Here is a 20,734-nt window from a genome sequence, read left to right as displayed (position 1 = left end):
TATACAGAGCACAAAAAAATGTATATGAGCGAAATTCACATCTTAAGATTTGATTATTGTTTACAGCTCTTGGCTATACTCCTGAGGAACAGTGATTTCTACTTACTACTTGTTGTATTATTTATTTAGTGGAGGATTACATTGTGATTATAAAGTAAATTGAAAGTGTAGGGCCAGAGCTGTGGTGTAGCAGGTTAAGCTGCTGCCTAAGGCACCAGCATCCCATATGGGTGCTGGTTCGAGTCCCGGCTGCTCTACTTCCAATCCAGCTCTCTGCTATGGCTTGGGAAAGCAGTAGAAGATGGCCTAAGTGCTTGGACCCCTGCACCCACGTGGGAGACCCAGAAGAAGCTCCTGGCTCCTGGCTTCAGCCTGGCCCAGCTTGACCTGTTGCAGCCATTTAGAGAGTGAACCAGTGGATGGAAGATCTCTCTGTCTCTCCCCCCTCTGCCTTTCAAATGAATGAATAAATCCTAAAAAAATAAAATAAAATAAAACAAGAAAGGAAGGAGGGTGGGAAGTATCATTATATTCTTCATATATGAAATTTGTTCCCTTGAGAGAGAGAGAGACAAAGAGGGAGAGAGAGGGAGGGAGGAGGAGGTTAAGAGACCCTCTCAAGGTCACAGTCCACCTGGGAGGCCAACTGACAAGTGCTTCTTTCTCCGAGTCCCTGGACGTCCAGACACTGGGTGAGACCTCTGCTGACGAACACCCACCCAGCCCTCCCCAAGCCACTGCCCAGGGAGTGAGCTGGGATCACAGCACCCGCCTCCTGCCACCAGGGCACAGAGCACAACTCACGGCCACCTGTGTGTGCATCACCGGCTCCTCCCGGTGCCCTGCTTTGCTGGGGAGAAGCTGAAACGCTTGTGCGTTGCCCGGGTCTCACCATCAAGGGGATGCACGGCCAGACTCCCTGAGCCTGCGGCATTTATTGAGGGCCTACCCCATGCAATGGGGTCCCAGGAGAGAGATTACCACCCCCATTCCACAGATGGGGAAACCGAACCAAATTCCAGGGAAGGTAAGTGGCTTGCTCTTGTTTGCAGAAGAGGCAACAAGCCCTGCCGTGTGCCAAACAAACCTGTCCTCTGCAGGTCCCAGGCTCTCATGGCAGCCCCTGGCGTGGAAAACTGTCCCTGGTGGCCCAGGCCCAAGGTTGCTCCCTCCATCCACAGGAAGGGGAGATAGTTTCACTGTGGAAGGCAGAGCTGCTCCTAAAGCAGAGAGAAGGTGGGCGGAGCCGCCAGGGCAGGTGCCAGGGGCAATCTCGGGCTGGAAATCCACCCTTCTGGTTCAGAATTTGCATTTTCCTGCTGGGGACCATGCCAAGCCAGGTGCACCACTCTGAGCCTATGCAACCAAGCCTCCCGCCACAGCTAGCTTGTGAACTGTTTTATTCATTTAACTTTATATATTGCAAAGACACACACAGAGAGAGAGAGAGAGAGAGAGAGAGAGACATCTCCCATCCATTGGTTCATTCTCCAAATGCCCTCCAACAGCCAGGGCTGGGCCAGGCCAAAGCCAGCAGCCTGGAACTTCATCTGGGTCCCCAATGTGGGTAGCAGGAACCCAAGTCCCTGAGCCAGCACCTGCTGCCTCCCAGGGTGAGCATCAACAGGAAGCAGGAATTGAAAGCAGAGCCAGCAGTGGAACCCAGATATGGGATGTGGTATCTCAAGTGGCATCTTAACTGCCATGCAAATCCCACCCTCAACATGCTTTTCCAGTGCTGCTGCTGCCCCCTCCTCCATGGTTTGGTGTGGAAACTTGCTGTCTGGACAGACAAAATAAGGCCAGATGCGGGGGTCAAGTTCAAATATCAGGTGCTCATACTGCCTCTGGAAAGAAGACCCAGGAAATGGGCACCAGGTGCCAGCATTCTGCCACCACCGTGCCTGCGAGGCTCACAGGGAGCTGGTGGAGGTGCACAGGTGCACACTCTGCAGACCAAGAAGCGCTGCCTGCCAGTGTGCACCTGGCACGTGCCAGGGCCTGTGACTGAGGGAGCCTGTGTAGACCCTTCAGTGGCCAGACCTGTGCACTGGTCCTGGGTGGGTGCCTGTGCTCTCTCCCAGCCCCACACAGCAGTGCAGGTGAGGGAACAGCGCCCTAGAGCCTCAGCTTCACTCTGCGGGGTTTTTGTCCATTTTGCCATTTTGCTCTGTTACAGAGCACACTCTGGATTCAGGTCTATGGGACACATCAGCTTCCTGGGCCCCCCCCACCCCCCCGCCCAAAAGACTCAGAAAAAAAAGGTCTCAAGCAGTTTCCCAAACCCAGACAGACACCTGTGCTGCCCAAGGCAGGGCCCAGGGCACAGAAAGAGGCACAAGCGCAAGCAAGCCCTCGGAGCCAGCCACCACCCAGAAGGGAAGGTCCGAGGTCCCGAGACTCCCCGGGCGCCCCCAGCAGGGGCACAGCCGCGGGTGCGGGTTTGTGAGGAGTGTGGCGCCCTCTGCTGGTGACACGCGTGCATCGCCTCGCCCTCTGGCCCCACGAGGCCCCGGAGGCTGTCGCAGAGGACCCCAGGCCCAACACCTGAACCCCGGCCTCAACATTCTGCCTTCTTCCCTGGAAGCCCAGGGACCCCGGACCCCGGTGCCAGGATCCAGCTTGGTAGATGTTGGCCAGGGACAGCCCACAACCGTCAAGTCTCCTTGGGTTTTCTAGCACTATGGAAAAAGGAACTACACCTGTGGTGTGGCCAAGGTGATGGCAGCGTGAAGCCGTTGAGTGAGGGGCTGGACGGGACCCCAGGGAGGCCTCAGGGCCCACCCAACTCGTAAGAGATCTTCCAGCGCAGAGGGTGACCTGCCCATGTGGTTTAACGGTCAAAGCAGGGCCTCCCACGCACACACCCCAAGCTTGCGCTGCCAGCTACAGCTCGGCTCAAGTCGCCGCTGTCAGAAGCCGCGTGCCCTCACCAGGTCCACAGGGCACCGTGGCCGGGAGCCCCACGCTTGCCATCAATAATGCAGAGGGTGGCCATGCCTCCTCCCTGCCTGCCTGCTCTCCCAGCGAAGGTGAAACTGGAGGGTTGCTATGGACACCGTGGCCGGGCTCTCCCTCCTCGGTAATAATCCAAAGCTGCCCTCCCTGCTGGAGTCCCATCTCTAATTGCCAAGTCTCTGAGGCAGCCAGGGTGCCTGGCAGGAGGCGCTGGGGCCAGGAGCCGGAGGATTCGATGGGCCGAGCAGGGAAGGAGAGAGTGACAAGATGGAAATCGCCTGAAATTGGAAGCAACAAGCTCCACCTGTGTAGGTAGATTGACAAAACCAATGTCGATGTCAGCGGAATTAGAAAAGCAATAGTGTCTTAACAGGCTCCCGGCACATGGACACTTAATCACTGTGGCCAGTGTCCCTCGGGCTCGGAGGCTGCAGGGAGAAGGAGGGGAGGCCCCAGGGCACCGGGCAGGAGCAGTCTGCAGGAGAGGCCTGCCCCACCCTGTGGCTCTTACATAAGAACAGCCAGGGTCCCGACTCCCGACTCTGGGCCAGCTCTGCTGCCCTGCAGGCTGAAGCACCCAGCTTGCCACTGCCACACAGGCCTGCCTCGTTTGTCCCTATCAGAAATCAGATCACTATCACCACTGCTGGTCTCCCCGCTGTGCCCGCAGGGCGTGCTCCCACCAGCTCAGATCCTGCCCCTAGCATGAGCAAGAGCCCCTCACCTCCAGGAACATCAGCTCCAAGAGACTGAGACACTGTCACTACAGTTCTTACCCCCACCACTGCGGTCTCCACATGAAATCACGGCATTGTCCACTTGACTCACCTACACATAAGATCACCAAGAACACATCCACGGATGTGGATCCAACTGGATGGGCCCCAGGTGGAGCACCCCAACTGAAGACCCCCAAGCTGCCCGGTTCACCCTCCAGTGCCCCAGGCGTCACCATGGACCCTCAAATAGCAGGCACACAGGACAGCTTGCCAGGCCTGATGGGGGTCACCAGACATGGGTGTGGCCCTCTGGACGCAGTGCCTGTCTCCCTGCACAAGGAATGCCTGGTGACATCAGAGCATGGCCCGAAGGAGGGCAGAGAGAGCCGTGCACCCCCTCCACTCCCGCCAAGCCTGGAGGAAGGGATGAACAGCCTAGGGAAGCCCATCTCCATCACAGGAGACCCTGGAGCTGGACATGGATACGTGTGTGTTTGTGGGTGTGTGCATTTGTCCCTGGGGGGTTGACTTCACAACCTTTGGTGGATTCCCAAACTCAGAGACACAAAGTAGTTGCACATAACCTAGACCATCTCCCCCAAGTACCTTAAATCATCTCTAGCTGCCTTGTGGTACCTGACACGTGCAGTGTATGGAAGGAGTTGCTGGACTGTATTGTTTGCAGAATCACGACGAGGGGAAAGCTCTCTACGTGTTCAGTGCAGACACGACTTGTTTTCCTTCGAATATTTTCAATCTGGGGCAGGTTGGATCCACAGACACAGTACCCGTGGGTGCACAGGGCCAACTGCATGTCCTCACAGACACATATAGGTGCATGTATGTGTGCACTCATGCATACATGATATACATAAAAGGACTGGGGGAGACACGGAGGGAGGGGCCAAAGATGCTTCCAAACCCCCACCCCACCCCCATGTACATACCTCTCTCTGTCCCCATTTTACAAAGAGAGGCTGGGAGGCAGAGAGGCCTAGGGACTTGCCCAAGAGCCGGTAGCTGCGTCTCCGCCCCCGAGGCCCAGCGCCCCCCTCTTGGCTGGCTGCCCGTCCGGCATTTGCAAGTCCAGTCTCCAAGTGGAAATGGATGAGGCTGGACATCTCAGCGAGAGCGAGTGCCAGATGCAAGCCTTTATGCCAGTGGGGAGTATTTCCCTACCATTTCGAAAGCCTTGCCTCCTCTTGTTGTTTCCAAAACTGTGTTCCCAAGGCCAATTTTAGGGCAAATTGCAGCTCCAACAGCTGCCCGGGAGGCCTGGTGGGCACTAATCCTCTTTTCTCAGCACCGTAGCTTTCCCCTCCTGCAAGCCCAGTGATTAAGCCTGCTGGTGGCCCCAGGAACTGGCAAATGAGCAGGTGAGAAAGGCCAAAGGGCTTCCTACTTACTTTTGGCCACGTCTATTAAAGACCTCTGGGCCAGCCAGGGGGGCTGCAGAAGGGAGTCACAAAGAGAAGGCCTCCCCCAGTATCTTATGATAAGCTGCTCTGGCAGTGCGAGTCATGCACATCTGCATCCCCCAGCAGAGCTGAGGGAGCCCCCAACGTCCCCTGCCCTGTGAAGCAGCAGCAGGTGGCCCAGTGCTTCGGCACCACACACCTCTGCCGCTGGAAGCACGGCTGAGGAAGAGCGAGATGGCGAGAGATCCTGAGAGGCACTCTGAGACTGCAGGAAACCTCTTTGGGAGGTATTGGTACAAAGGCGGGACTTTTCCAGAACAGATTGCCAGGGACAAGCCAGCAGCCAGCATCTCCTGCTTCAGGCGACACAAGTTCTAAATTGGAAGAACTGGGCTCTGCATGGAGTGACAGAGGTGAGGCGGTTAGCACAGAGCCGGACAGCAGGAGGTACCCAGTGAAAGGCAGAGTTACAGCGAGAGAGGGAGAGACAGCCAGAGAGAAGTCTTCCGTCTGTTGGTTCACTCCCCACAAATAGCGGCAACAGCCAGGTCTGGGCCAGACTTCATCTGGGGCTCCCATATGGGTGGCAGGGGCCCAAGCCATGTCAGGCCATCTTCTGCTGCTTTCCCAGACACATTAGCAGAGAACTGAATGGGAAGTGGAGCAGCTGGGACCTGAGCCAGCACTCTGATATGGGACACTGGCATCACAGGTGGTGGCTTAACTGGATGCACCACATCCCAGCCCCTTACCCTCACTTTTCACCCCTCTGTATAAAGGTGTTTCACTGACTCAGAAGGGGGCTTAGGTCAAGATTCCAGAAGCTTTAACTCCAGTGAGTACAAATGATCTTAGGCTGTGCCATTTGTTTCCAAGCAGTGTGTAGCCCGTGGGAAGGCATTCTGGGCACAAGTGAGGTTTAGTGGTGCCCAGGCCAGCCTGGGCAGGAGCTGGGCAGGGGCTGTCAGGAGCCCTGCATCTCTGGTGCTCACTTCTACCTGGAGCTTGGAGAAATCAGTCAAATCAGCCCAGGAATAGACAGAAGCCACATCCAAGGTCAAATGGCTCGGCCGTGGGCTTCCAGGATGCCCTCGGGTGGGAGGCGGTGTCCACCTGGGCATTTGGAAGTGGGTAAGCAGCTCTGCCGGGTGATGTACCAGCAGGGAGCGGGGAGAACCATGCCTCCACGTGGCAGTCTGTCAGCTGCACCAGGAAAGTGACACCGGGGGAGGCTCTGGAAGTCAGTGACTCAAAGCAGGTTCAGGATTATCTGCTGTTTTCAATTATCCACAGCCCTCATCACCATGGAGAATTGAGAATTGGCTGTACTTGCCTCCCCCTCAACGCTGCATTAGAGACGTGATTTGTTCTCAGAGCAACTGTGGGTAAAGGATTCAGAACGGTCTCAGTGTAAACTCCCCCGGCACTGAAATGTCACTAAACAGCTCTCTGTGCCTGGCACCTCTTGGTCCCTTTAAAAATAGCTGGCAAATAAACACATCCAAGGAGAAGGGAGCTGATGCTCATTGGGCACCCGTGGGACAGTTAGGACTCCCTTCAGCCCAGGAGACTTCAACTCAGAGGGGCAGAGGGACCTGCCCACAGCTGGGTCCAGTAAGGGGTGGTGGCGACGTGCCCAGCATGAAGCCATCTGATTCCAAGGCTCATGTGCCACCCTCCTGCCCCCAGCCTTCTTCCTGAGAACTCAGATCTCCCTTACAGAGCATGGCGGGCCCGTCCCGGGTCTCCCCACCTGTCTGTACCTGCTGAGACTCCCCTTTGCTGGTAAAGAAATCCCAGCTCAAGGGATCAAAAACAAGGACGAGTATCAGCCCCGCACTAGGGTCCTTCATTGGCTGGCGCACGTCGCTATGAATGAGGATCCTTTCTGACTTTGTGCTCTCCTACCCTCAGCATGATGGTCACCAGGGGGCCACACACACCCAGCAGCCCTCATCACCCTTCCAGATCCAGAGGCTGCAGAGGGATGCGCCCCTGTCACACTCTCTGTAATAACAAGGCAAACTGTCCCAGATGGCCATAGACTGTCTCCACAATCACACTGGTCAAAACCATGGGTGCAATGGCTAAAATGCTGCTTGGGACACCTGCATCCCATATAGGAGTGCTGGGTTCAAGTCCCAGCCCCACTCCCCATTCCAGCTTCCTACTAAAGTGCACTCTGGGAGGCAGCAGATGATGGCTCAACTGCTTGGGTCCCTGCTACCCACGTGGGAGACCCAGATTGAGTTCCCAGCTCCTGGCTTTGGCCTGGCCTAGTCCCAGCTATTATAAGCATTTGGGAAGGGAACCAGCAGATGGGAGCATGCTCTCTCACTCCCTCTCTCTCTCCCTTTCAAATAAAACACCTTTTTGAAAACATTTTAATGAGTTACATGCTCAGACCTAAACCAGTCACTGAAAGGGACTGGGTCACTGTGTTGGCTGGATTGGGTCCTGACTCCCTCTGAAGCTATGCTGACTGGAGAGTGGGGACATGGGTGTGGGGAGGCCAGAGCCTTGAGGGAGAGGGGGGGGTGTTGCTGCTTCCTGGGCAGACAAGGGCTGTGCCGCTGTGTTCATCAAGCCAGCCAGAGTCCAAACACTCCCCACTGTAAGGGTTCTGGCCCCAGGGCCGTGCCCCAGTGTGGACTCCGAGTACGGACGCCAGCCCAATGCCCTGTGGCTCAGCTAAGCAGGGGTGTGAGGCCCCAGCTCACATCAGAATGGGGACCTGCTGGCCTTGTTGTGAGCTTATCTAGAGGACACACACCAGCGACTTCATTAGAGAGATTCGGGACAGAAATCTTATTAAAGATTGGTTCTATCTCACACTGGAGAAGCAGAGGCTTCGGTGAAGCTTAGTGGGCAACGCGGGCAGTGCCAACGCACAAGTCCACGGCACCGAGGTTTTTCATTTCCTGTAGGAAGCCTGATGATTATCTGTCTGGAAATGTCTCTGCTCTGGGAGGGGCGTGTGAGAGCCAGAAGGAGGCCTTTCTATTCTCGCGCTGTGAACCCACACTCCTCCGAATGAGATCCTTGTCAAGCGAGGTCAGCCAAGTTCAAATCATCCCAGCGGCGCCACCCTCCCAAAGACCAGCAAAGCGAGTCACTGCTCCCTTCAGTGGGCGACACCACGAGGTGACTGTAATGCAGGCGCGAGGTACAGGGCGGGGCGGTGGGGGGACAGAGAGAGACTGCAAAAGGCAGAGGGAGGCACAGAATGAGACCAAGAGACTAGAGACAAGAAAGAGAAGGAAATAGATGCAAAGGAGAGAGAGTGGAGAAACAGGAGGGAAAGACAGAGGGACGCAGGAGACGCGCAGCGCTCACTTCTCCAAGTTCACACTAAGAGTTTCCGAGTGCCATTCCTAGCCCCAAGCTCCCTCAGGACACCATCCTTGCTTCTGTAGGAGGGTAGAAAGCCAGCGCTCTCACTTGTTTTCTCTGCTCAGCAGGATCCAGATGTTTCCAGTTCCTGGACCTGGTGGCATGGATGGACCCAAGGGGTCACTGTTCAAAGAGGCCTTGAGCACAACGACTCAGCAGGAGGTGGGGGTAAGAAAATAGCCAGGACACAGAGGAGTTCTTCTAACCTGGTGAGTCCAGACCTTTGAACTCAACCCCTTGCCCTGATTTCCTGGCTGGGATGGGGAACAACGCTCTGTAAATAGTCTGCTGACTTCATCTTCCCCTATAGCACATGCAAGCATCTCCAAAAATAATTCACGAAGCAGTGCAGGCTCCCCTGCCCTCCATTTGCTGCCTTGGGAACTCCTGCTCATCCTTGGAGGCCCTGTTCAGATGGTCCTCCATGGAGGCCTTCCCTAACCCCAGGGCTGTGCCCTGACACCCATCGCGGGCCTCCTCAGAGGCACTTCTTACATCACCCAGCATCCCACGCTTGTGCCGAACATAGGAGGAGTTCCGCAAGTATTTGTTGACTGAATGAGCCAATGAGAAAGAACTAAATCTGCCTCCTGATGAGCTGTGAGCTGCTCAACTTGGGTGAAATTCACTTTGGAGCAAAACAGCCCTTGGGGGCCCCGCCCAGCTCTCACTTCACGGTGTGGAGCTCGCTACAGATATGAACAGAGTTGCAGTTGCAAGATCGCCGGCCTCTGCTGATCTACACCAACATGCGAACATGGAGCTTTCTGAATTTTCACAGTAAATACTTACTCATTATAAAAAGTTTTGAAATAGAAAAACAAACAGAAAAAATCATGAATAATCCCCTACCTACAATAGGTATTGTCAATATTCGATGTATTGGGGCCACCATTGTGACTCAGTAGGCTAAGCGGCCACCCGTAACAATGGCATCCCATATCAGAGCACAGGTTAGAACCCTGGCCACTCCACTTCCGATCCAGTTCCCTGCTCATGGGCCTGGGAAAGCAGCAGAGGATGGCCTGAGTGCTGGGGCCCCTGCACCCACGTGGGAGACCCAGATAGAGTGCCAGGCTCCTGCTTTGAGCCTGGCCCAGCCCTGGTCATTGTGGCCATTTGAGGAGTGAACCTGCAGGTGAAAGATCTCTGCCTCTCCTTCTCTCTCCATCATTCTGCCTTTAAAATAAATAAAACTTTTTAAAAAAATATTCAGTGTATTTCAATCCAGCAATGCATCATGGTTTCCTTCCATAATTGAGATTACGATATATGTACAGGGGTTCTTATGCAATTGTAATTAGCGTGCACCTGATTTTTTATGCTCTTATTTCATTGAAGGTGATCACAGCTACAGTAAATCCCATCTTATTAACGTAACATAATCCCACTTTATAAAAAAATGTATTTTATTTATTTGAGTGGCAAAGAGAGAGAACTCCCATTTACTGGTTCACTCCACAAATGCCCACAACAGGGGTGGGAAGAGGGGAAGGCTGGGAACTCAGTCCAGGGATGCAAAGGACTGGAGCCATCACTGCCGCCTCCCGTGTCCGCATTGGCAGGAAGCTGCAGTCAGGAGCTGGAGCTGGGACTGGGACCCAGGTACTCTGCTGTGCAATGTGCCAGACACCCACTCCAATCCATGTTCAGTCCCAGAAGCAGCGCCATGGGCTGCCTGTTCACCCACGCCAGCCAGCCCAAGGCTGTCTTCCCATCACTCTTTCTACAGACATTCCTGGAGCCCCACTGCATCTGGCCAGAGAATTAGAGACAAATAATATGCGTGTTCATCCATGGGGATCTAATCTCTTTGTCCCAAATAGACTCTGCTTCCCCAAGATCATCCCTTGGCTCAGGATCTTCCACCTCAGGCACAGCCCCATTGTCGGCCCTGCCCCAGCCTGGAAGATAGCTCTCCAGATCACCCCCTTTTCTCTCCACCTCTCTTGGCAAAAGCACACCCCAACCCCTCCAACAGGCCCCCCCTGTGCCTCTCCAGCCCTCAAATCCACCCTCCACAGGGCAGCCACAAAACATAAAATGTACAAGTCTGATTCCACTGATCCTCTGCTTAAAACCTCATAATGACTTCCCAAAGCTCTCAGGATGAAACCCTAGGTCCTGCTTCAGGTGGCTCCAAGCCCTACAGGGACTGATCCCACTGTTCCCTTGTGTCATCCGTCCTGGTCCCCCATGGCTTCCGCAAGCTGCTCCCAGTTCCTCAAAGACCCCAGGACCCTCCCATGTGTTAGTCCTCCACCTTTAGTGCCACCAACACCTCTCCCCACCCTTGTTTCTCACTGGCCACCAGCTCCTCTCCCTGGGGTCCCCAGGTAAGCTCCATCTCCCCAGGAAAGCCTCCATCTCTTCCTTGCTCTCTGTAATTCTGCCTCTCTTTTTTTTAAGATTTATTTATTTATTTAAAAGTCAGAGTTATACAGAGAGAGAAGGAGAGCCAGAGAGAAAGAGAAAGAGAGAGAGAGGGCTTCCATCCACTGGTTCACTCCCCAATTGACTGTAACAGCTAGGACTGGGCCGATCCAAAACCAGGAGCTAGGAGCTTCTTCCAGGTCTCCCACACAGGTGCAGGGGCCCAAGGACTTGGGCCATCTTCTACTGCTTTCCCAGGCCATAGCAGAAAGCTGGGTCAGAAGTGGAGCAGCCGGGACTCAAACCGGCACCCATATGGGATGCCGGCACTGTAGGTGGCGGCTTTACCCACTACACCATAGCACCAGCTCCTGCCTTTCAAATAAATAAATAAATCTTCAAGAATTCAGTGGTGATGGCAGAGTAGAAAGTTGAAAAGAGTCAGGGTGCTTGATTACATCACAGAGTTGTTCCAGTCTTCTTACTATGTGACCTTCTCAATACATGGCACCTTGTGTTGAACCAGCTTGGGTTGGGTTTTCTATTATTTGCAGCCAGCATCACCATCGTCAACCCAGAGGACAAGAATGAAAACCATGATGCTGATTGGGGGAACCACAGGCAAGACTGCAGCAGCATGGACCTTGAGGAAGCCACACATGTGGATGAGATGTCCTTGGGAGGAAGTGTGTGAAATATGAAGAGTAGGGACTTGAGCAGGGAGGCCAGGACGAGATTCTGGAGGTGGGGCTGGCACTGTGACACAGCAAGTTAAGATGCCACCTGTGTTGCCAGCATCCTATATGGGCTCCAGTTCAAGTCCCGGCTGCTCCACTTCCTATCCAGCTCCCTGCTAATGCACCTGGGAAAGCAGCGGAGGATGGCCCGAGTTCTTGGGCCTCTGTACCCACATGGGAGACCCAGAAGAAGCTTCTGGCTCCTGGCTTTGGATCAGTCCAGCTCCAGCCATTGTGGCCATTTTGGGCAGTGAACCAGTAGATGAAAGATCTTCCCCCATCCTCCGTAACTCCACCTTTCAAATGAAATAAATAAACCTTAAAAAAAAAAAAAAAGATTCTGGGGGAAATAACAGTTAAAGAGCAGACCAAAGAGAAGAAACTCATATAGGAGACCTAGGAAGAGTGGCTAAAAACAAGGAAGGACAGGAAAAGAGCATCCAAGTCAGAGGAAAAGCATGATCAACAACATCCCAGACAGCAGAGGGAGACGTGAGGTGTAAGATCCCCCCCCCCCCCCCCCCCCCGCCACAAGGAGCTCACCAAAGGCACTGATGAAAGTCGGATCACTGTGTTGGTGAAAGGAGGCGTGACAGAAACTTGACTGACGTGGGCTTGGGACAAATGGAAGTTAAGAAAGTAGATTTGACAGTGGCTTTACTTAGAACTTGCTCAGTAAAGAAGAGAGAATTGCCCCCTGGAAAAGCTAGAAGGAAATGTGAAGGGGATGGATTTGTTATCTATCACTGCATAACAAATTGCCCCAAAATGTAGGGACTTAAACAGCAAACATTTATAGCCAGAACTTTAGATGGTCAGGAATTCTGAATGGTTCTGACCCATGCTCTGTCATGAGGCTGCAGTCAAACATCAGCTGGGTTCATTTTTTAAGTCATTTTTCTCTGTTTCATGTTCTGTATTTCTATCCATTTGTCTTCAGCTTCACTAATATCTTCTTCTACTATGTCTAATCTCTGTTAAGCCTGCCAAATATACTTTTCTCAGAGCATCAGTAAACTTCAAGTGGTCTTGGGGGGAAAAGGAGGGAGATGAACAAAAAAAAAAATATGTGAAGAGAGAGGGCATTTGGCTTAGTTGGTTTTTTCCTCAAGATTCTCAAGATTTATTTATTTATTTATTATTTTTAAAGAGTTACAGAGAGGGGGAGAGAGAGAGAGAGAGAGAGAGAGAGAGAGAGAGAGAGAAGGAATCTTCCATCCATTGGTCCACTCCTCAGATAGCCACAATAGTCAGCACAGGACAGGCTAAAGCCAGGAGCTTCATCTGGGTCTCCCACATGGTGGCAGGGGTCCAAACACTTGGTCTATCTTATGCTGTCTTTCTCAGACCATTAGCAGGGAGCTGGACCAGAAGTGGAGCAGCCAGGACAGGAACCAGTGCCCCTGTGGGATGTTGGCATCACAGATGGCAGTTTAACCCACCATGCCACCAAGCCAGCCCCATCTCACAGTTAAGATGCCAGTTGGGATGCCTGCATCCCATATTGGAATACCTGGACCTAAGTCCTGGCTCTGCTCCCAATTCTGGCTTCCAGCTCATGCACACCCTGGGGAGCAACAGGTGATGTTCTAAGTGGTTGGGTCCCTGCCACCCACATGGTAGACCAGGATTGAATTCTCCACTTTGGCCTGGCCCAGCATAGGCTGTTGTGGACATTTGAGGATTAAATCAAACAGGTGTGAGTGAGCCCTTTCACTTCTCTCTCTCTCTTTCTGCCTCTCAAAATACAAAGCTAAATAATTTTTAAATATAAGTGAATAAATAATGGACAAAATTATTCAGAATTTTGTGAAATTATAAATTCAGAAACAAGAATCTCAATGAGCCCCAAGTCCAAGAAACATGAAGAAACTGCGCTAAAGCACATAATAACCAAATAGCTCAAACCATTTATAAAGACAAACTCATGAAAGCAGCCAGAGACATTACTCACATAGGAACACAGATGAGCTTGACAGCATACTTCCTGTCCTAAACAATGCAAACCAGAGAACAATGGGACCACATCCACTGAGTAGGGAGATGGAAATTACCAACTTTGAACTTAGAATCCAGGAACATACTCCAAAACTGAAGAAAAAATAAAGACGTTTTCAGACACACAAAAGATAATTCATCATCAAGAGACCTGAACTACAAATGTTAAAGGAAGTCTTTCAAGCAATAGGAAGAATAATAACAGATAGGTATATGAATCAACACAAAGGAATAAGAGCCATCAAAATTGCTATGTGGATATGCACAAAAGAGAGATAAAATTGAATTATTAAAATAATCTAAAAGTATGCAGAAAAAGGAATAAACAGTAGAGGGGACAGGGGCCAGCATCGTGGCAAAGTGGTTAAGCTGCCATCTGCAACTCCAGCATCCCATATGGGTACTGGTTCAAGACCTGGTTGCTCCACTTCTGATCAAGCTGCATGCTTGATCTGGGAAAGCAGTAGAAGATGGCCCAAGTGCTTGGGCCTTTGCATCTATGTGGGAGACCTGGAAGAAGCTCCTGGCTCTTGGCTTCAGCCTGGCGTATCCCTGGCTTTTGCAGTCATTCAGGGAGTGAACCAACAGATGGAAGATCTCTCTCTCTCTTACTTTCACTCTCTCTCTCTCTCTCTTTCTCTGAGTGTGTATGTGTGTGTGCATTTGTGTGTGTGTCCCCCTCTCTCTCTAACTCTGCCTTTCAAATAAATAAATCTTTAAAAAAAACTTTATGGAGAATTGGGGAGCCCAGCCTGCGTGCTCATGATTGTAGTGTACCAAGTGCCGTGGGAGTGCAGCACACCCAGCAACAATTACCCTTTCCCTCTCTTCATACCATCCCTGAGGGAACCACGTACTTAGACCTGGGACAGCCACACATCTGAATTAGACTGATACCCCATCTCCAAGGTGGGCCCTGCTAGACACAGTTTCATCCTTGAGGCACACTCTGGCTGATCTGAGTCCATGCATCGCTTGGCCAGTTCAGACCAGTTCAACCATGGAGTTGTCTGGCTATGGAAGAAGACCTTCCTCCTGTCTGTCAATACACAAGGACACTGTCTCCCTTGCTGGTGGCAGCTGTCTTACCACCCTGGGAGAAGCCAGACAGGCTACAAAGCCAGCACCACAGAGGCAGGTGCAGCCTAGAGAACTCACCAGACACACAGCTCCTGATCAAACCATGCCTGAAGCTGCCGTCACTTCTAAAATGTTCAGCCTCTAAGTTACTCAATTCTAATTCTTTAGACCCAGATACATTGATTTTTCTCTGCTCCTTACAACAAAAAATATCACTATTAACATAGGAGCACAAAGGAGAGCCAATTAATTTGTCTGGTGACAATGGAGAAACCTTCCCAGAGGAGAAATCACTTGGGTTTGACATGCAGGATGCATAGGAGTCGCTAGGAATCGAGAGAGAAGGGGATGACCAGGGCTGAATCCGGCAATGGCTGACGAGGCCCTCCTTGACCGCCGGCTAACCTTCAGGGCAGCCTGTCCCCCTCCAGCGGGAGCCTCTGGGGTCCTGAGTAGCCCTGCACCCTGGCCCGCCCTCCCCCATGCATCTGACTTCTCATCTCCATTCAGCTGGCAGCAGCTCACTGCCAGGGAGCAGAGATATTAAAGCTGACTCCTTCTGCGCAGGAAGCAGAAAGAACCCAGGAGAATTCGCTGGAGAAAACCTATTCAGCAACAAAGAACATACCCAGCTGTCGAGTCATCTTCGGAATTTTCAATCGCACAAGTTTCCTCCGGAGAAGGAGGGAGCGGCTTCCCCTGCCCCGAGGGCCGCTTCGCCTGAACGGGGCTTCAGAGACCAGCTGGGCTTGGAATTTTCCTCTCCCAGCGGGCCACAAGTCTTCAACAGCCGCATCCGCAGAGTTCTAGAACCCCCAGATGAGTGCCACGAGCCCTCTCTGCCTTTGAAAAGCAGGCTTTGCCCTCCCGGGCTGTGAGTGGACCTGACTTTGCGGTGGCCTCAGAGCGGCGTGATCCTGAGCGCTCCTGCGGTTCTCGCCTTGGCCATCTCTGCCAGGGGCCTCGCAGCCTCCCGAGAACCAGGCAGGGCTGACTCGGAGGGGACCTGGGAGTGCCAGGACACTGTCCAAGGTCACCCGGGTAACACCAAGAGGGACTAGGATTTGAACACGGGTCCTTTGGGGCCGTTTCTGTATCTCTGCACTGCGGCCACTGTTCTTTTACAAAAACTTTAAAAAAAAAAATCTTCCCTGTGCCTGCCCAGCCTGCCGTGTGTGTGGCAGCAAACGCCACCAGGGCACCAAAGTGTGCCCTTCTGAAAGCTTCAGAATGCCCCAGTGGGCCAGGCGACTGCTCAGCCCCAGTGGGCCAGGCCTTACCAACTCCTCCGAGGTGTGAGCCCCAACTCTCTCCCTGGCACTGGGGGACTCAAACAGGGTCCCTGTGCCTCCGAAAGGCGGCACCCAGCCTTCCCCCAGCCTGAGAGCCTGGGCACGCATGGGAGCTGAGGGCCCCGGCTGCCCCCACGCTCTGCTGGGACAATGGAAAAGCCGCTCGGGGCAGCGAGGGGTCAGGGGAAGGGCAGCTTCCTACCTTCTCCGTGGGAAACAGAGCCCGACCTCCCCAGGCCAAAACCCACAGGCCAGGCTCACAGTTTCCATCCCTGTCCCAGGGTGAAGGCAGCCCTGCTTCCTTTCCCACCCCGGTACCTCGGCCGACAACCAGCAACCTCCTCCTGCCCAGCCTGGCCCAAACAATAGAACCGGGAGGCCCTCGAAAATGGGCCGGCCCTGCGCCCTGCCCTATCGGCCAGGCCAGCTGGGTCTCCCGCCACTGCCCAGGCTTGTGGTGACTCCCTGGGCTGGGATGGGGACCTGCTGGGTCTTGTCCACCAGATCCGACCTAGGACACCTCAGGGAAGAAATGAATGAGATCTGGGTGACGAGTTGGGGATATTGTACGTCCATCTCAGATGTCTCCCAGGAAAGCCCCCAGGCTCCCTTGGAGGGGCCATTGCCCCAGGCTCCAGGGATGCCTCCTTCCTTCCCACACTCCCCAGACCTCCCTTCCCCCGCACCACCTTCCCACCACCACAACAGTGACCAGCTTCCTTTTTTTTTTTTTTTTTTTTTTTTTGACAGGCAGAGTGGACAGTGAGAGAGAGAGACAGAGAGAAAGGTCTTCCTTTTGCTGTTGGTTCACCCTCCAATGGCCGCTGCAGCCAGCGCACCACGCTGATCCGAAGGCAGGAGCCAGGTGCTTCTCCTGGTCTCCCATGGGGTGCAGGGCCCAAGCACTTGGGCCAACCTCCGCTGCACTCTCTGGCCACAGCAGAGAGCTGGCCTGGAAGAGGGGCAACCGGGACAGAATCCGGCTCCCTGACCGGGACTAGAACCCAGTGTGCCAGCACCGCAGGCGGAGGATTAGCTTATTGAGCCGGGGCGCCGGCCAAGTGACCGGCTTCTAATTTCCCTGGGGAAAAATCCCACACACCCTCAGCCGGCCCGCATGGAGACCATCCTGCCCACTCCCTCCCGTGAGAGGGGAAGCGGCCCTGCCCCCAACCCGCGCCCATGCCTCTCCTCCACACTGATTCCTCCTTTTCTACTGTGTCATCCCTCTCCTTGTGCAGTCCTCTGATCTTTGAAAGCCCTCCCTCGATCCCACACCCCGGCCAGACCCGGCCCATGCCTCCTCCCCGTCCACTGGAGAGCTTAGGGGAGCAGCCGCCGCCCCAGCTCCACCTTTGCCTCCCTCACTCTACCTTGAAACTCACCCCAGGACACGGCTTGGCCACAGAGTCTTACGATCCCCACGTCGCCAACCCTAATGGCCACCTCCCCTTGGGATTTTTCCTTCCTCTGACTCCACATTCTCCCCTTGGCTGGATTTCCTCCGACCTCCATGGCTGCCTCCCTTGCCGTCCCCTCCTTTGTGACTCCTTCCTCCTTTGATCTTCAAACATTGGAGGACATCAGGGCCTGGTCCCAGGATCCCTCTCATCTCTGTCACCACAGTCTTCCTAGGTGGGCCACCTCCGTTCCCAAATGCATGGTTATTATACTGAACCCTAGATTTCTCTGGAGTCCTAGACTTAAATATCCAGCCTACTTGCCATCTCTACGTGAATGGTTAATAAGCATCTCCAACTCTGCCTTGGGCAGAACAGAATTCTGGATTTTCTACCCCTAAGATACATACTAGCTCTGTCTTCCCTGTCACAGAACAATACCATTTACCTAGTTACACCACCCAAAACTCCGCTCACCGCCCTCCATCTGCACTGCCTTCACCACGGCCTCTCCTAATGGGTCTCTCACCTCCTCTCGCCCAGTTACAGTCTATGTTCCACACCCAAGGAGCCTGACCTGAAAACACAACTCAGATGACAGCACACCCGTGATTCAGATCCTCCAATGGCTCCTCTTCACACTCAGACTTCAAACGCCAGACCCTGGCTGAGCCTCTCTTCTCATCACATCCTCTTTGGCCCAACACTCTCCCAATTCTAGCCAACTCGGCTCCTTTCAGCTCCTTACCAGGCCAATGTCCTTCCTACATTCGGGCCTTTGCATATGCTGTCCCCTCTGCCTAGCATCTTCCCTGCATCATTTTTTCTCAAATATTTATTTATTTATTTACTTATTTATTTATTTAAAAGTCAGAGTTAGAGAGAGGGAGAGACAGAGAGAAATCTTCCATCCACTGTCCTGAATGGCCACAATGGCCGGGGCTAAGCAGTTCCAAAGCCAGGAGCCAGGAGCCTCCTCTGTGTCTCCCCGACAGGTACAGAGGCCTGAGCAGTTGGACCATCCTCTGCTATCCTCCCAAGCATATTAGCAGGGAGCTGGATCAGAAGTGGAGCAATCAGGTCTCAAACCAGTGTCCATATGAGATGCTGGCACCACAGATGTGAGGCTTTTCCCCTACAACACAGCTCTGGTCCCTTTCCCCGCGTCTTTGCTGCTATCACTCAGAGTTCAACTTAAGTGTTTTGTCCTCAAAAATTATTTTCCTGGGAACAACATTGTGGTGCAGCAGGTTAAACTGCCACCTGCAACACTGGCAACCCATATGCCAGTTGAGTCCCAGCTGCTCCACTTCCAATCTAATTCCTTGCTAATGCACCTAGGAAAGCAGCAGAAGGTAGCCCAAGTGCTTGGTCCTGGCTATTGAGGCCACTCAGGGAGTGAATTAGCAGATGGAAAATCCCTCCTACCCTCTCTCTCTCTTTCTCTACCTTTCAAATAAATAAAAATTTTAAAAATGTGGCCGGCGCCGCGGCTCACTAGACTAATCCTCCGCCTAGCGGTGCCGGCACACCGGGTTCTAGTCCCGGTCGGGGCGCCAGATTCTGTCCCGGTTGCCCCTCTTCCAGGCCAGCTCTCTGTTGTGGCCAGGGAGTGCAGTGGAGGATGGCCCAAGTGCTTGGGCCCTGCACCCCATGGGAGACCAGGAGAAGCACCTGGGTCCTGCCATCAGATCAGCGCGGTGCGCCGGCCGCAGCGCGCCAGCCGTGGCGGCCATTGGAGGGTGAACCAACAGCAAAAGGAAGACCTTTCTCTCTGTCTCTCTCTCTCACTGTCCACTCTGCCTGTCAAAAAATAAAAAAAAATTTTTTTTTAATGTAAAAAAGAATGAACCATACAAACTGCTTTTGCAGGGAAATTTATTACAGATTCAGAATCCCTTATCTGAAATTCTTGAGACCAGAAGTATTTTAGATTTTGCACTTTTGGGGGGCTTTTATACACATACACACACATATAATGATATATCTTACAGATGGGTTCCATATCTAAACACAGAATTAATTTATATTTCATATACATTTTTGAACATAGCCTGAACATAATTATATGCAGCATTTTTAGTGTATACATTTAGTCTGCATTTCAACCATGACCCATCACAGGAGGTCGGGTATGAAATTTTACTCTGTGATATCTTGTCATCACTCAAGACATCACTCAAGAAGTTTTAAAAATCTTGGAGCATTTCAGATTTTGGATGTCCAGATTAAGGATGCTCAACCTGTTGCATCTGTTTTTCTTTCTTTTTTTTTTTTTTTTAAGATTTATTTGAAAAGGGACCAACACTGTGGCACAGTGGGTTAAAGCCACAGCCTACAGTGCCGACATCCCACATGGGCGCTGGTTCGAGTCCAAGCGGCTCCACTTCTAACCCAGCTCCCTGCTAATACACCTGGGAAAGCAGCAGAGGATGGCCCAAGTACACGAGCCCCTGCATCCACATGGGAGACCCAGAAGAAGCTCCAGGCTCCCGGCTTCAGCCTAACCCAGCCCTGGCCATTGCAGTCATTTGGGGAGTGAACCAGCAGATGGTTCACTCTCCCCTTCTCTCTCTCTGTAACTCTGACTTTCAAATAAATACATAAATATTTAAAAGAAGAAGAAGAAGAAGAAGAAGAGGAGGAGGAGGAGGAGGAGGAGGAGGAAGAAGACTTATTTGAAAGGCTGAGAGATGGATAGAGAGGGAGATCTTCCATCTGCTGGTTCATTCCCCAAACGGCCACAATGGCCAGGCCTGAGCCAGACCAAAGCCAGGAGCCAGGAAACCCATCCAAGCCTCCACATGGGTGGCAGGAACCCAAGTACTTGAGCCATCCTCTACTGCTTCCTGCGTACATTACCAGGAAGCTGGATCAGAAGTACAAAGTAGCCAAGACTCTGAGATGGGATGTGGGCATCTCAAGTAGCAGCTTAACCCTCCGTGCCACAATGCCCGCCTCTGGAGTATCTATTTAAAATGTTCAATGTTTGCATCTTCTCACCCAACATTGCTACTTCTGGGGATGTATCCTACAGAAAAACGCCCACAGGTGCATAAAGAGGTATGTATACAAAAACACGCATTGCAGCATTGTTTATAATTTCAGAAACTTGGGAACAACTCAAATGTCCAGAAATAGGGGACTGGTTACATAATCCATCGTGGAGCCACACAATAGACTACATATAGCTATTTAGGGGAGTGATGCTGATCTGTACATATTTTCATGGAAAGGAAAAGCGAGTCGCAAGATGAGCAGCACCCACAGAGCTATCCCAATTCTGTTTTTAAACAGCAATAATAACATGTCAGTGTACGCAGAGAAATTCTGGAAGAGGATACACAACACTGTTGGTGACTGCTA

General features: G+C 52.7%; 1 protein-coding gene across 2 annotated transcripts in view; it reads right to left on the bottom strand.

Annotated features, from left to right (window-relative positions):
* The window catches only part of KCNN3 (potassium calcium-activated channel subfamily N member 3), a 177,645-nt gene extending 162,148 nt beyond the window's left edge, over nucleotides 1-15,497 (bottom strand). The window contains exon 1 of one of the 2 annotated variants that reach the window (XM_089299891.1): nucleotides 15,305-15,497. The gene's annotated coding sequence lies outside the window, so the exon portion shown is untranslated. The remainder of the gene's footprint in view (nucleotides 1-15,304) is intronic. The other variant, XM_089299889.1, reaches the window with a different exon arrangement.
* Nucleotides 15,498-20,734: the final 5,237 nt, after the last annotated feature.

Source organism: Oryctolagus cuniculus, chromosome 7, assembly GCF_051225735.1.
Source record: "Oryctolagus cuniculus isolate XC-2025 breed Fujian yellow rabbit chromosome 7, ASM5122573v1, whole genome shotgun sequence".
NCBI lineage: Eukaryota > Metazoa > Chordata > Mammalia > Lagomorpha > Leporidae > Oryctolagus > Oryctolagus cuniculus.
This window is presented reverse-complemented; position numbering and strand designations above follow the sequence as displayed.